Consider the following 15,242-nt stretch of genomic DNA (forward strand, 5'->3'; position numbering starts at 1 on the left):
AAGAAAAAAACATCTTAATACAAGATAATACTTTATGTTCGTTTTCAATGGCTTATTTTGGTTGGATCAACATATAGAACATCAAAATGTTAAGGCTTTAGGCAAGAACATAGAGCAAGGCGAACGTCCTCCATCACAACTTATCTTGGATATTTATTTTAAAGGTCATTTGACTCTCGTCGCTGATTAAAATATTCCTTTGGAATAAGAAGTGGGTCACATGTGGCAGAACTGGTTATGTGTTGTCAATAAACGTGGAGAACAAGTAAGGTGGGAAAACCTTCGAGATTACCCAAAATATGTTGACAAAGGCTTAACAATATGGCAAATAAATCAAGACTTAGCAATGAAGTAACGATGAACGATCGCCTAGTTAACACAGATTTAATATGAAATGTTCCATATATTACGTTTTTCCTTGCCATCTTTGTTAGCTATTAAAAAACAATTCCTTAAAGTGCCCATTAATGTAATTATAGGTCATTATTGTACTTTGATATCTTTATACAATGCGAAAGATTTAATTTTCTCAACGAAACTCAACAGAGGTTAAAACATTGCTCTGAAAGCAGACTTGTATTGATATATCATTATAGCATGATCTCAATCTAAATTAAACTCTGTATTTTGTCTGCTGTACATGCAAGCGTTTAATAAAGTGGAACAAAATAAAGAACTCTAGATAAAGTTCTTGTGTTGTGTGGTACGAAACAAGGCTTTTAAAAATTAAGGGTTGCGATATAACATGGTTTCTTTGTTCGTATATAAATTGAGACAATTCAGCATATAACTTATAACCTTTTAAAGTACATATCAGCCTGTTTTAAAACTTTAAAACCAAATTAGTGCTAAGACACTTATAACATATCATTTATATAGTACCAGCAATGTTTGATTTATGAAACTAAATATTCTTTTGAATTTATATCGTACATTTTGATAAAGATTTTTGCCATAATTTGTTCGGATAAACGTAGCATTTCGTGGCTGAAATATGTACCTGGATAAAAGATATACGTGTTGTTCAACGTTTAGTGTATACGTTATTACGTTTGTGCAATACGTAACTTTTTTCCTGATCATCAGTGTGATACCCCAATAAAATAGTCAACCTTAGCATCTTAATCTGAAAATAGTCATTATTTTATTATCATATATATTATCATTATATGTACGTACAATTTCAGAAAAGAATCGAAAGAATGTGTCTCTGAATAATAAGAATAAATAGAATGTTTCAAAATGCAGGATTTGTGATAGGTTTTGTAGAATTTGACAAACGTTTTGTATTTAATACTTTCATTGATAAACTGTTTCGTTTTTTACAAAAGTAAAAGAACACATGTTCTTCGCAATTTTGTTAGTACCACTTCGCAATGTAAATAAATATCCCGTATCGTATAAGCCTAAATTACGTTGCTTCAAACCAAACAAGTACGCACATTATTTTGAATAGAATTAATGATGTTTTGGTTTTTGTTGATTTAAAAAAAATGATTTTATATAATTTTGATTTTGCTTTTTGGTTGTACAACATATTGTTTTTATTTAAAAACAAGTAAACTTTATACCTTTTATACGGTTTTCGTAGTATTTGGTTTGATCTCTGTTCAATTTCAATTTTAAAAGCATACATGATAAAATCATCATTAAAAGGATTTTTAAAAAGTGTTATGTAAGGAACATATGATTGATAAACATACTAAGTCTAGCAAACAACGATTGATAAACAGATAGATCACAAAACTGATGTATATATACTTTTTACGAAAAAGTAGTAGAGTTTATTTAGACCAGATTACATCATTTTCAAAACATACCTTCTCCTGGCACATTTCTCTATTACTTAAAAGAAATTGGAGCATATGGTATAGGATATGCTTATAGGTTGTTTAAAGTACACTATTCAGTCGGTAATAGGTTAACCTAATTTTCTTGTCCCATTATATTGTTGTACTGTGAACTCACATAATCTGTACATCAATAATATAATTTACCGTCTACAAACATGCATTACAACGTGTCTAAACATATTTGCCTCTACTGTAAAGTGGTCTGCATAATGAGTTCCTTTGATCGTGTAACAGCTTTGTCGCTAAAAGGTTCTGATTATTTGTCTCCCGGGACATACTTGTATTAGTATGCCAATATCAAAATATTAGACAACCGTAAAATAATTTGTGAACACAACGATTATCTCCTTGCAAAATTCGTTTACATTTTACATATACATCGCAGCATAATAAAAGCAACTGTAAATGGAAACAATGTTTCAACAAAATATTATCTTTGAAATTGTACTTGAACACATATCAAAACAACAACAACAGCAATAAACAACACCAAAAAACAGATATCAATTAAGTTGTATTTAATTTTGCCATAATGATTATTACTTTTCTAAGGGCATTATTGGTTAGTTTAAATATTAAATCATTTCTATTATTGTCCGGAATAAATTATCGCTAAAATGTTGCTGTAAAAAGTATTGGTTGCTAGAGTATTAGGTCTTTATGATGATCTATAGATAAACAAAGTTTTTGCAGCAGAAACCGCAATATCTACGCATATTTTCAACAGTTTATCTGCTATGCATGGAATGGTTACTGAGGCGTTTTGACATAAAGTGTCTGACAGTTTTTACTTCAAGATTTGTGTACGTCTATATGATTTGTTTTGACGAACATCTTGTGTGCAAAATGTCAGATAATTCAGTTGCTCTGTTTCACAAGACAATTATTTTAAAAAATTGTATAGAAACTTCAAAATGAAATTCAGGTACTCTGTTTTACAAGACAATTATTTTAAAAAAATGTATAGAAACCTCAAAATGAAATTCAGTTGCTCTGTTTTACAAGACAATTATTTAAAAACAATGTATAGAAACCTCAAAAATAAAAAAAAGCGTTTCGCTTTTACTCAATTGGTGAAAGAATCGCAAAAGTTATCGGTATTATCAATTTAGTTCTGAGTTAATATGTAAAAAAAGCGTCATAATGGTGACTGATTAGTGCCACGTCCACTTTATTGTATTATCTTGTTTTCATCTAATGCCTTACGAAAGTACGACAAAATATATATTGGAGGGGGGGTGTCCACAGCCCCGCGAATCGAAAATCTGACATGACATAAAAGTAGCAAATATTATTATCATGTCTTGGATTGTTAGAGAAATGCCCGAATGAAGGTTAATAAAACATAAAATTACGTCACAGTGATCAGATTTTATTAATATTTATTCTGAGATTCAATAAATTTGTATTTTATTTTTAAACGTATTTGATTTGAGAAACATTACATTGATATGTTGAAACATTTAATACAAATGTACTAACATTTTCTAATATCATTTTTTTTCCATATAAGATATATTGCCTCTTTTTTATAAATAGATGTGTAGCAATGTGATATCTCATTGTTGTATATCGATTTAAACAAATTGTACAAAAAGTATCTTTTGACTCCTTTCAACCTTTCTTGAATTACCACTCATCAATCCTGTTACAAGATTATTTGCTTTGTTTGTCCTATTGGCATCTTTGAGTGATATCATCACTCATGTAAAGATATTATTGTTTCAGAATGACCGTTGTAGTTTTATAAGTTTCTACCAATAAAATAGGGATGTCAATGAACTTATTTAAATTTTATGTATAATACGTTGTTGTTTTTTTTGTCTATTTTTTAATTATTTCATACAGAAATAAAACATGCTATACTGTTGTTTTTTTAAATGGACTCATTTGAATACGTTACGTATACCCTTTTTATATATATAAATGGTGTAATTTGCATAAAGTATTCGGTGATAAACAATCGATAACACCCTTCCTTATTTACTTTGATTCTTTATAACTGTTAACCGTTAGTGTTAATGACATAGACTTATTACAATAATTTTTTTTAATATTTGACTTGTAAATTAGTAACAGCACCTATCTTCCATTATCTACAATATTACTTCTGAACATAAACATATTTCGTAAATTCTCAAACTCATTACTTGGGTGACCATAATATTGTTGATTTAAGTGTTTCCGTCTGTTCTCTTTAAATGCTCTAATGAACTTTGGTTGTATCTGAAAAGCAGTATTGTATCTGCAAAAACTCGACTATTGTATATCGTACACTCCATTGATCAATGAAATTAAAACTCATTCTGTAGCTGGCGTCGGAGGAATTAATAGTATTCAAATAACAAAGAATAGGTTAGCGGATACGCTGTCATTATTTAATCTTGAATTTGCATTATTGACAACAGTTGAATTATAAATTATGGATTAGCAGATACTTGTCCCACTTATTACTAGATTGTGTATTATATATGGATATTCTTGTTTTATTTATTAAGACAAAAGTATAAGGTATATTAAAATGAGAAATTCTGTGTTGGATATGAATTGTTTGTGGTGATAAAGAAAGGATGTGTATCGATGGATGATAATGATTGCTGTAAGTTATAAGAATCAGATACATATTTGTGAAAAATTATTTTACATTTCTCCTTTAAAAATGTATAATTTTGTACACAATATAGTTTTGTATATTGGTAAATTTATTCAGTGACTGTTTGCATAAGAGACTTCGTATAACATCTCCAATTTCCGATTTAAGACTAAAATAACTTTTTGAAAATAATTAAATAGCCTAGGTCGTAGAAATAAAATAAAGAATTGATACAAGTGTGTGAATGAACTAATTAAGCTGCATTTTGACATTTTGTTTTGCAGTATGTATCTTATAAATTAAATTTATATGATGAAGTGTTTTTTTTTTTTGTTTTTTGTTTTTTTTCTTTCAAAGTATGTGTCTTGTTAGACATACCTGAAAGTTTAATGTTTTACGTTGTTGTTCGGATGACAAGTGTTTTCGTATGCTTAGCTTATCCGATTAGTATATTGATCAAAGATATAAGAAACTAATTTGAATGCTGGCGGGCGGTTAAGGAATGATTTGTCTGAGTTTTATTCAGATTCGCTTTTGATCTGTTTGTGATTTATTCAAAGTTATTTGACCAAAGAAAACCATTCCCTTCTTTACCCAGAAGGCTTCAAGTATTGTTCGTATTTTATTATGTGATTTTATTATCAAACATTGTAAATGTTCTAACTTTCAAAGGATATCCATGGAGTAAAGAGTGTGCGTTTAGTGGTCCTATGTAAGAATGAATTTGCACTAATATTAAAACATACGTAAAGCAAGAACAGGTCGACTGAAACGACTAAACCTCGATAAAACTATTTTTTTGCTAAACATACTTATCAACATTATAGATCAATTATAATTGTATATCTTAATTTATTTAATTGTAACAGAAAGCATAATCATTATCCTATTTACGGAATCGTTCGTACTTTACCCTTAATTATAATTCATTACTTATTTAAAAAAAAATCTAAGTTATTTGATACTTTGACTTTGATATTGTCAGTTATAAAAATATATAAGCATAAGTTAATTCTATATCAATGATTCAGTTGTATTTCTGATTTTAACAAAATTAAACACAATATAAAAAACAAATATTGTAAAAGACATAATAATTGTATCATACGTAATAATTCTATTTCTGTCTTTAACCATACAATTCCGAAAACATGATTTTGACGCCCTTTTATATAAAGAAAAAAAAACAAGATTTATTAAAAATAATCCATGGTTTCGCTGCAGTATATCAAATATTATTTAAAGTATGGTGAACTAGCTAACGTGGCTGCGGCATGCCGTGGTTAACTCGCCAGACTAATCTAACGAATGCTTTACTGTCATGGTCGAGCCGTTATTTGTTTCCTTGAGGAAGAAGCGGTCAGTACTGGTTGGTTCCAGGAACGGATTCGAGAGTATGTCTATAAGCTGTAAGCTTCGTACAAAATGGAACTAAAATAAATTATGTTTGAACCAAACATTGTCTCATACCATGTGAGTACTTTTTTGCGATTTTTAAGTGTCATTCATAAGATTCAAATCGAAAAATATATATATACAATTCTGAAGTCCTTTACCCAGTTTACCATTTCTAGTTTTTCTGAAAGGTGTTTAATAATTTGTGTGAAAATGGCTATTTTAATCACCAATTCCGTGCTTAGAATATAAGAGCAACAGACAATGACTTAACGAGGAGCAATGTTTTATCGAGGAGAGGAAAATTAATCACCTTTTATGTGTAAATTGGTTCTATGGCATTACCATATCTCATCACTTTCCACAATTTGTAATTAAATGCTATTCACGGCGAGATATATTGCCCCACTTAACGACTCTGTGTATAGATTCAGTGACCATTTATTTACACGTAAAAGTAATTGTTCCTGGCTAAAAGATTCCTTTTGGGTATACAGAAATGATTATACTGCAAGAAAGAGGAATCATTCTGGCTCTGTGGCATATGAAAGTGGGATTGTAAAACAATTTGCTTGTCAACATAACATGAGTATAATTTTGTGTATGATGCTAAATTATGTTAAAAATGTTACATGTGATATACGTTAAACTAAAATACCACGGGGTTCTAGTGAGGTCCAAAAACCTAAGGCATAAAATTTGTTAAAGCTAACATAGATAAAAGACGGCACATGGAATAAAACAGATAATTATATGAAAAAAGATAATTATTTAGAAAATAATTAAATCAATATTTAGTACGTTCTTAGCCCGATTTGAGTAAATTAGTAACAACACCTTTCGTCTATTATCTACAATATTATTTCTGAACATGAACATATTTCGTAAGTTCTCAAACTCATTACTTGGTTGACCATACTATTATTGTTGATTTAAGTGTTTCTGTCTGTTTTCTTTAAATACTCTAATGAACTTTGGTTGTATCTGAAAAGCAATAGTGTATCTGCAAGAACTCGACTTCTGTTTATCGTACACTCCATTGATCAATGAAATAAAAACTCATTCTGTAGCTGGCGTCGGAGGAATTAATAGTATTCAAATAACAAAGAATAGGTTAGCGGATACGCTGTCATTATTTAATCTTGAATTTGCATTATTGACAACAGTTGAATTATAAATTATGGATTAGCAGATACTTGTCCCACTTATTACTAGATTGTGTGTTATATATGGATATTCTTGTTTTATTCGTTTAGACAAAAGTATAAGGTATATTAAAATGAGAAATTCTGTGTTGGATATGAATTGTTTGTGGTGATAAAGGAAGGATGTGTATCAGTGGATGATAATGATTGCTGTAAGTTATAAGAATCAGATACATATTTGTGAAAATTTATTTTACATTTCTCCTTGAAAAAGGTATAATTTTGTTACACAATATAGTTTTTTGTATATTGGTAAATTTATTTCAGTGACTGTTTGCATAAGAGACTTCGTATAACATCTCCAATTTCCGATTTAAGACTAAATAACTTTTTGAAAACAATTAAATAGCCTATGGTGTAGAAATAAAATAAAGAATTGATACAAGTGTGTGAATGAACTAATTAAGCTGCATTTTGACATTTTGTTTTGCAGTATGTATCTTAATAATTAAATTTATATGATGAAGTGTTTTTTTTTTTTTGTTTTTGTTTTTTTTTTCTTTCAAAGTATGTGTCTTGTTAGACATACCTGAAAGTTTAATGTTTTACGTTGTTGTTCGGATGACAAGTGTTTTCGTATGCTTAGCTTATCCGATTAGTATATTGATCAAAGATATAAGAAACTAATTTGAATGCTGGCGGGCGGTTAAGGAATGATTTGTCTGAGTTTTATTCAGATTCGCTTTTGATCTGTTTGTGATTTATTCAAAGTTATTTGACCAAAGAAAACCATTCCCTTCTTTACCCAGAAGGCTTCAAGTATTGTTCGTATTTTATTATGTGATTTTATTATCAAACATTGTAAATGTTCTAACTTTCAAAGGATATCCATGGAGTAAAGAGTGTGCGTTAGTGGTCCTATGTAAGAATGAATTTGCACTAATATTAAAACATACGTAAAGCAAGAACAGGTCGACTGAAACGACTAAACCTCGATAAAACTATTTTTTGCTAAACATACTTATCAACATTATAGATCAATTATAATTGTATATCTTAATTTATTTAATTGTAACAGAAAGCATAATCATTATCCTATTTACGGAATCGTTCGTACTTTACCCTTAATTATAATTCATTACTTATTTAAAAAAAATCTAAGTTATTTGATACTTTGACTTTGAAATTGTCAGTTATAAAAATATATAAGCATAAGTTAATTCTATATCAATGATTCAGTTGTATTTCTGATTTTAACAAAATTAAACACAATATAAAAAACAAATATTGTAAAAGACATAATAATTGTATCATACGTAATAATTCTATTTCTGTCTTTAACCATACAATTCCGAAAACATGATTTTGACGCCCTTTTATATAAAGAAAAAAAACAAGATTTATTAAAAATAATCCATGGTTTCGCTGCAGTATATCAAATATTATTTAAAGTATGGTGAACTAGCTAACGTGGCTGCGGCATGCCGTGGTTAACTCGCCAGACTAATCTAACGAATGCTTTACTGTCATGGTCGAGCCGTTATTTGTTTCCTTGAGGAAGAAGCGGTCAGTACTGGTTGGTTCCAGGAACGGATTCGAGAGTATGTCTATAAGCTGTAAGCTTCGTACAAAATGGAACTAAAAATAAATTATGTTTGAACCAAACATTGTCTCATACCATGTGAGTACTTTTTTGCGATTTTTAAGTGTCATTCATAAGATTCAAATCGAAAAATATATATATACAATTCTGAAGTCCTTTACCCAGTTTACCATTTCTAGTTTTTCTGAAAGGTGTTTAATAATTTGTGTGAAAATGGCTATTTTTAATCACCAATTCCGTGCTTAGAAATATAAGAGCAACAGACAATGACTTAACGAGGAGCAATGTTTTATCGAGGAGAGGAAAATTAATCACCTTTTATGTGTAAATTGGTTCTATGGCATTACCATATCTCATCACTTTCCACAATTTGTAATTAAATGCTATTCACGGCGAGATATATTGCCCCACTTAACGACTCTGTGTATAGATTCAGTGACCATTTATTTACACGTAAAAGTAATTGTTCCTGGCTAAAAGATTCCTTTTGGGTATACAGAATGATTATACTGCAAGAAAGAGGAATCATTCTGGCTCTGTGGCATATGAAAGTGGGATTGTAAAACAATTTGCTTGTCAACATAACATGAGTATAATTTTGTGTATGATGCTAAATTATGTTAAAAAATGTTACATGTGATATACGTTAAACTAAAATACCACGGGGTTCTAGTGAGGTCCAAAAACCTAAGGCATAAAATTTGTAAAGCTAACATAGATAAAAGACGGCACATGGAATAAAAACAGATAATTATATGAAAAAAGATAATTATTTAGAAAATAATTAAAATCAATATTTAGTACGTTCTTAGCCCGATTTGAGTAAATTAGTAACAGCACCTATCTTCCATTATCTACAATATTACTTCTGAACATAAACATATTTCGTAAATTCTCAAACTCATTACTTGGGTGACCATAATATTGTTGATTTAAGTGTTTCCGTCTGTTCTCTTTAAATACTCTAATGAACTTTGGTTGTATCTGAAAAGCAGTATTGTATCTGCAAAAACTCGACTATTGTATATCGTACACTCCATTGATCAATGAAATAAAAACTCATTCTGTAGCTGGCGTCGGAGGAATTAATAGTATTCAAATAACAAAGAATAGGTTAGCGGATACGCTGTCATTATTTAATCTTGAATTTGCATTATTGACAACAGTTGAATTATAAATTATGGATTAGCAGATACTTGTCCCACTTATTACTAGATTGTGTATTATATATGGATATTCTTGTTTTATTTATTAAGACAAAAGTATAAGGTATATCAAAATGAGAAATTCTGTGTTGGATATGAATTGTTTGTGGTGATAAAGGAAGGATGTGTATCAGTGGATGATAATGATTGCTGTAAGTTATAAGAATCAGATACATATTTGTGAAAAATTATTTTACATTTCTCCTTGAAAAAGGTATAATTTTGTACACAATATAGTTTTGTATATTTTTTTTGTTAATTTATTCAGTGACTGTTTGCATAAGAGACTTCGTATAACATCTCCAGTTTTCGATTTAAGACTAAAATTACTTCTTTTTGAAAATAATTAAATATAGATCGTAGAAGTAAAATTTAGATTTGATACAAGTGTGAGATTGAATCATTTAAGCTGCATTTTGACATTTTTTGCAGTATGTATCTTTAAAGTTTAATTTATATGTTGGAGTTTCTATTTTAAAGTATGCGTCTTGTTAGACGGATCTAAATGTTTAATGTTTTGCGCTGTTATTTGGATGACAAGTGTTTTCGTATGCTCAGCATATCCGATTAGTATATTGATCAAAGATATAAGAAACTAATTTGAATGCTGGCGGGCGGTTGAGGAATGATTTGTCTGAGTTTTATTCAGATTCGCTTTTGATCTGTTTGTGATTCATTCAAAGTTATTTGACCAAAGAAAACCATTCCCTTCTTTACCCAGAAGGCTTCAAGTATTGTTCGTATTTTATTATGTGATTTTATTATCAAACATTGTAAATGTTCTAACTTTCTAAGGATATCCATGAAGTAAAGAGTGTGCGTTAGTGGTCCAATGTAATAATGAATTTGCACTTATATTAAAACATACGTAAAGCAAGAACAGGTCGACTGTAACGACTAAACCTCGATAAAACTATTTTTGCTAAACATACTTATCAACATTATAGATCAATTATAATTGTATATCTTAATTTATTTAATTGTAACAGAAAGCATAATCATTATCCTATTTACGGAATCGTTCGTACTTTACCCTTTATTATAATTCATTACTTATTTTAAAAAAATCTAAGTTATTTGATACTTTGACTTCGATATTGTCAGTTATAAAAATATATTAGCATAAGTTAATTCTATATCAATGATTCAGTTGTATTTCTGATTTTAACAAAATTAAACACAATATAAAAAAAAAAAAATATTGTAAAAGACATAATAATTGTATCATACGTAATAATTCTATTACTGTCTTTAACCATACAATTCCGAAAACATGATTTTGACGCCCTTTTATATAAAGAAAAAAAACAAGATTTATTAAAAATAATCCATGGTTTCGCTGCAGTATATCAAATATTATTTAAAGTATGGTGAACTACCTAAAGTGGCTGCGGCATGCCGTGGTTAACTCGCCAGACTAATCTAACGAATGCTTTACTGTCATGGGCGAGCCGTTATTTGTTTCCTTTAGGAAGAAGCGGTCAGTACTGGTTGGTTCCAGGAACGGATTCGAGATTATGTCTATAAGCTGTAAGCTTCGAACAAAATGGAACTAAAATAAATTATGTTTGAACCAAACATTGTCTCATACCATGTGAGTACTTTTTTGCGATTTTTAAGTGTCATTCATAAGATTTAAATCGAAAAATATATATATACAATTCTGAAGTCCTTTACCCAGTTTACCATTTCTAGTTTTTCTGAAAGGTGTTTAATAATTTGTGTGAAAATGGCTCTTTTAATCACCAATTCCGTGCTTAGAATATAAGAGCAACAGACAATGACTTAACGAGGAGCAATGTTTTATCGAGGAGAGGAAAATTAATCACCTTTTATGTGTAAATTGGTTCTATGGCATTACCATATCTCATCACTTTCCACAATTTGTAATTAAATGCTATTCACGGCGAGATATATTGCCCCACTTAACGACTCTGTGTATAGATTCAGTGACCATTTATTTACACGTAAAAGTAATTGTTCCTGGCTAACAAATTCCTTTTGGGTATACAGAATGATTATACTGCAAGAGAGAGGAATCATTCTGGCTCTGTGGCATATGAAAGTGGGATTGTAATACAATTTGCTTGTCAACATTACATGACTATAATTTTGTGTATGATGCTAAATTATGTTAAAAAATGTTACATGTGATATACGTTAAACTAAAATACCACGGGGTTCTAGTGAGGTCCAAAAACCTAAGGCATAAAATTTGTAAAGCTAACATAGATAAAAGACGGCACATGGAATAAAAACAGATATATGAAAAAAGATAATTATTTAGAAAATAATTAAAATCAATATTGAGTACGTTCTTAGCCCGATTTGAGTCACATAAGTTAAAGCATGTTGATGTATGCGCTCATAGGAACTCGAGAACGGGACCGCATATTTTCGATCGTGTAACGGTTTTTAAAAACGTTTCTGCTACATCTAAATATCTTTAAGTATTATCCGAGTATATGGCCTCAAACAATATATTATCACTTGAACCCAATCTGTTACTTTTAAAACTGGTAAAATTTTACGGTATTATAAAAAAAGACAAGGAGTGACATCCGCCATTTGCCGCAACGTTCGGCATGAGTTTTCCCCCTTTGGCTACACTTGATTACTATTTTTTCAGAATTTTGTTCCCGTTATCGTCGTCAACTATCAGGTATCGTAACGGTTTATTGTTTACACGTATTGACATGCACTAGTGTTTGACATGTATAGTCGGCATTATAACGGGCGTATTCGTGTTATGATTTGTTTACATGGAGAAAACAGACACTTTAGTAATATGGTCTAATAGATTTTGCGTAACTGAAAAAAAGGAATATTAAAACATGATCCATAGATAAATATTCAAGGCACTCATCTGGTATTCCTTATTAGGAAATGTGAAAGTTTCCCATGTATTGAGTGACATAAAGAGAGTACTAGAAAAATTAAAACAAAAATCAAGCATATCAAGGGGGATAACTTACGCCGAACGTTGCGGCAAATGGCGGATGTCACTCCTTTTCTTTTTTCAATATACCGTAAATTTGACTGATTTTTTAATTAGCAGATTATACTAAATTGAGATAAGATAATTAAAGACCATCCGCTCGTATAATATAAAAAGATATTCAAAGGTCGGACAAACAATATGTAAAGTTGGTACGGATTCGGATTTATGCGCCGCAATCTGCGGTCCTGTTCCAGAGTTCCTATGGTATGCGCTATATTGCACAATGATAATTCAAAATATTCTAGATGATTTGCAAAGAAATAAAATGCTTTAAATGTGAAAATATTTTACATCAAGGAACTGGACATCATTTTTCTAGACTTTTATTCCATTTGATGTACGTCTAGACTAATAACTTGCGTACTCATTCGCTCACTCCGTTTTTACCAGAATAATTATTATTATTTTAAAAAAGTACCCAACATTGGAAAGCGTTGCAACAAACGTGTTAAGAATAGCACAAAATACGATTTTCAATTTATTTCAAAGTATTTTTCTAAATTATCATGTGCATGTATGTCCGTTTAAGATGTGCTAGCTGATTTAAATACGAAATTCAAAATTTTATGCTTCAGGGTTTTGGAGTTCTTTTAACAATACGATTTAATAAAATTAGTTATAAGTTGAATTTTTGATATTTTACTCCTGCAAACATTTTCTCTTGTTCACTTCGATAAGTTCATTATACTGTTTTTTTTACCATGGAAGGCGAATAAAACACCAAAATGCATGTTGCGAAGCAAAAAGGCTATGAAATAAATACAATACACATATACAAAACTTTTTTTCTGTATAAATATCTGATACGGAAATTGATCATTTATTCTGTTCTAATAGTACTTCCGAACTTATAACCATGTGCTCTATTTTTCTGAGAAGATAACATTCCATGTATAAATATCAGACGCAAGCATAATCGTATGAAAAGTTCAAATTTCCAATCAGAAATTCATTGTTTTGTTTAATGGGAAAATGTTCGTATGGATTGACACGATGCAGATCCAATTTCGAAGTCTGTAATCATTAAAAAATAAGATACTTTAAGACATTTACGACAAGTATTTGTAATATTATAATGCGGCTTTTTAATACGGTTGTTTGCTCACAATATGAAGCAAAGACATGTGATTGCAAATATTAATTAGATTTACATTCTATTGCAAAATGTGTAACAGATAATGTCCTGAAAATTTTAAGTAAGAACTTTACTGACCTTTATCCGTATATTGAAAAAGAAAGATTTAATAAAAGATGGCTAATATGATATGTTCAATCTCAGCAAATGAGTGTAAGGAAAATTTGAAGACGTCAATATGATCTTAACACATACCTTGAATTATAATATTTTGATATATTTCTTCACAAACCTCCAGAAGTATATGAATAATCGGATGAAAAACATTTTTTAACCAGTATTATAAGCGTTAAATGAATAAATTGCTGTTAGTTAAAACATATTTATTTCCCAAAGATACACATATATGCATATACAATATAAATCAAACATCTTTTGTATTCATAAAAATTATTAGATTGCGGTTGTGAAGTAAGTGTGTGTAAATCTGGCTGAATAAAGCAAAAGAACACAAAAACTTAATAATTACGGTAGAACCTGATTTGTACTTGCGTTAAATATATTCAGAAACTGTTATATTTATGCAAACAATTAATTGCATTGTCGGTTCCCCTTATAGATCTACATGCTGTAATTGCATGATCAAGATCTTTTTATCTTATTAGCACAGAAATATCATCGCCGACATATGTACGCTTAAATATTTTGCAATACAGTACAGAAAAAAATGTATCCCAAAAGAACGACAAAAACGGCAAAGTAGTAAATGTAACAGACTCGGTATCATCGTGCCTGTACTGGGGAGTACAAGCTACCACCAACGCCCCAGGCTAAGGCAGAATTCAAAATGTAACCTGAAGATTTAAAATTTCAATTAAAAAGACATCCGCAGATAATGAGCCCTTCATTGTGACACGTTAAGTCAATTCCATGAAAAATTGCGTATGGCCCCAATTAACAAGTTGCAGTTATGTCTTCAGATTTAATAAAGAAGTTGGTCATCATTAGTTTATGGCTTTTTTTTGTATTTTAAGGTCTCTGTCACTGCGGCTACTGCAACCCACTTAACATATTTCCATTTATTAACTTAAGAATACTTTTGTTTAATATCCTATATTTGGCAAAGTATGTTTGACATGAAATGTAGAGCTGAACAAAGTTAACAATTATAAAGGGTGTTAAATATTTTGACTTCTTTGTTATAATAAGGGACATAAATATCATGTTGTTTACCAAATCTTGTTTAACGATATATGATATGACATAAACTTATATAATCGGGTCAATACAAAGTTTACGCTTTTCTTAGAGACACAAATTTCTAAGTTATGATACCTTGGTCAGAACTGGTCATTTTTTCTTCAACATAAAT

Source organism: Ruditapes philippinarum, unplaced genomic scaffold, assembly GCF_026571515.1.
Source record: "Ruditapes philippinarum isolate M1 unplaced genomic scaffold, ASM2657151v2 ctg1612_1_1_1_1, whole genome shotgun sequence".
Lineage (NCBI taxonomy): Eukaryota > Metazoa > Mollusca > Bivalvia > Venerida > Veneridae > Ruditapes > Ruditapes philippinarum.